Here is a 3,097-nt window from a genome sequence, read left to right on the forward strand (position 1 = left end):
TAGGGGAGGGGGTTAGGGTTTCGGGGTGAGGGCCATGTAGGCCAGGCGCGGGGTGGGCCGGTTGGGGCCAGTTGGGCTGGCCAGTAGCTGGGCCGGCCTGGCTAACAGCTGGCCCAGTGTGGGGGGGGTCTTTTATATTTTTTTTGTTCTGTTTGTTTTATGTTTTTGTATTTTCTTTTCTTTTAGTTTTTGTTTTATAAAAATATAAATACAACTCCTAAATTAATGTTATAACTTATTCTACTACCCCAAAAAAAGTTTGACACCTAAATAAAATAGTTTGCATTATTGTAATTTTTTTAAAGGCATTTAATCAATTGTCATAGCTGCTGTTTTAATTACTTTAGAACCCTTAAACATTTTATAAAAGTGTGGTTTGTCCACTAGTATTATCCATGATTTATTTGACACATTTTGGACATTTTAAATTCTAACGTTTGAAAACCTTTATTGTTTGCCTGATTTTGAATTTGAATTTGAATCGGCTTGAACCAACTCGAGTTTATCAACAGTAACCGAGGTGACGTGGCACCATTAGCAGAGGTTTACTGTAGCTTAATTATCCGGGCGTCACAATTCTCCTCCACTACAAGAAATCTCGTCCCGAGATTTAAGAGGGAAGTAAAGGGGGAAGGTTCGGGTTACAAAATTCTAGGGAGTGTTCTTGGTCTCGGTTGTTCTTCTCGAAGAGGTTGATCCATTACATTGATGCTTCATTCCTCTGCTGCGGGTAATCATGAGGAAGTCGGCATCCTTTCTTCGGGAACTCCATCGTACTTACGAACAGGTAAGGGGCAGGTTGATAACGATAGGATGCTATAAGGGGTAATCATCTGGGGTTATCCCATGAATGAACACATGACTATCTCTCGAGTTGAACAAATGAAACACATCGAGAGCAAGGTAAGAAGGTACCATAAGAAGTTTCAAGCGGATAGACAATCGTTCGATGCCCCTTATAGGGCGTGAAAGCGGTTCAAAGCAATTGGGAATAAGTATTGCGTCTTATACCAGAATAGATCAATAGGCAGGAGGCCCGTGAATTACATACAAAGTCAAGCACGAGGAATAACTTTGACAACAGGGTGTACAGGAGAGTCAGGTTTCGATCCTGGGACCTGTGGGTTATGGGCCCACCATGTGGGTTAAAATAAGGATGGGCGTTGACATCTTGCATGGTCATGATAGCAAGGCATGTCAGAGGATCAGCCTATCAGTTATGTCGGCAACAACATCGGTACCAAGGGCGAGGGACGAAGAGAACCATTTTCCCGCTCGTTGAACGAGGCGGGCCAATAGGCAAGGTTCTCGTCCATCGGTGGCTACCGAAATGTCATCAACAATAGTAACAGGGTCTTGCTGACTGAATTGTACACCGAGGTGTTTACATAAGCAGGAGAATATTACCGCTTAGATCATATAGATCACAAGAAAGCTTAACAATACAACGGGAAGGAAAATGTGATTATCAGGTTTAACAGAAGAATGGAAAGGAAAATGTGTTTTAAACACATAATTCAGGGATATATCCCTCCCAAGGACCAGCAGAGCATGATATCCGTGGCAGGATATCATGTAGAAAACCCTTTAAGTCAGGGGAGAGGAATTTCATAACATTACCCATACAACGGTGTTTGGATAATGGTTAAAGAAAACTTAGCATTGAGCTTTCAATGCTCTTATTGAAAATCGGAGTACCACAGACATGCCTCGAGATAGCATGGACATGGTCAACAGGTGAAGATCAGACTTTGGAAACACAAAGGATCCATCAGGAATAACTTGAAGAATAGGTCTTACAATTCCCTCATGGAAGAAGGGATAGCCTTGCTAAAAAGGAATCTATAACAACAAGTCCTCCGACTAGGTGTGATAGGCATGACCCCACCTTACCGATATATAAGGACCAATGTAATAACTCTTGCAAATATGTTCCAACCATCATATCTGATCGAGATTCAGATCTGATTGGTGCCAGGATGCCTCAGACTCAGGATGCCTGAGAAGAAAAGGTGCAACAAAATAGACGAGACGACAATGTAAGATCCTCGAGAAATGAACTATGGAAGCGAGTTCCGAAACAAGAGTTCATCATTAAATCAAGAAGAGGTGAGGGGGTGGCTGATTGACTCAGCGACAATTCATTGAGATTTTCAAAAGATGGATTTCCACACTTATGTGAACAAGGAGATAACATTTGTCAGATCAAATGATATAGTGTGGTATGCTCTAGGAGAACATACGTAGTTTAAACATTGGTTGAAAAGTGCACCCGAAATATGGGTTTAGGTAGCATGATCAATGTTAGAATGGTGATTCGATAACCAATGGTCTAAAAATGAAATGATGACCCTTAACTTCGAAGCAATAGGGTTGCTAGAAGTTTAGAATTTACACATCACAGACCATTTGTCGGTATTCCGGTTTAGAACACGGAGACCAAGAAATGAACGCAAAAGGTGAGAGATATTACTATATCAAGAATCCTCAAGAGGCGGTAAAATTACCACGACATTCTTGACATAAAAGGTGGTAATATTCCAAGGTAAAGAAGAACAAATGCTGGATATCAAGGATCTCAAGGTATAACACAAAACACGAACAAGTTTGTGTTGAACGGAAGGCAATAAAGTGGTCGATGGTAACACAAATCATCGAGGGTAAGGATGGTATTACTTCATCATGAACTCAATTGATATCTTGGAAGAGCTCGGAATGCTGATGATGATCACAACACATTTGTCGAGAGATTTCATGAAGATGTAATCAATCGGTGATGGCATCTAGTCAAACGAATGATGAAGCGAAAGGTTATTGGAACCATGGGTACGACACAAACTTGAAATCAAGTTTGTTGTTTGAGGTGAAACGATAAGACAAGGAAGATCGGCGTAAGCTTAGCCCATCGTCGAAATTGTGCTCCGGAAAGAAGGACCAGGTAGCACAGTTAAAATTTGGCACGATAATGATATAGCCGAGTAGGCTCGGAATGACGTGATCGAGTTCAGACTCGTAAGTAATGAAGGTTACCAAGAGTTGTTGAATCGTAGTGCGGACTCAATTCAGTTGTCGGTGTCCTTGAGGGGTTCTAACAACT

The sequence above is a fragment of the Triticum dicoccoides genome, chromosome 6A (assembly GCF_002162155.2).
Source record: "Triticum dicoccoides isolate Atlit2015 ecotype Zavitan chromosome 6A, WEW_v2.0, whole genome shotgun sequence".
Taxonomy (NCBI): domain Eukaryota; kingdom Viridiplantae; phylum Streptophyta; class Magnoliopsida; order Poales; family Poaceae; genus Triticum; species Triticum dicoccoides.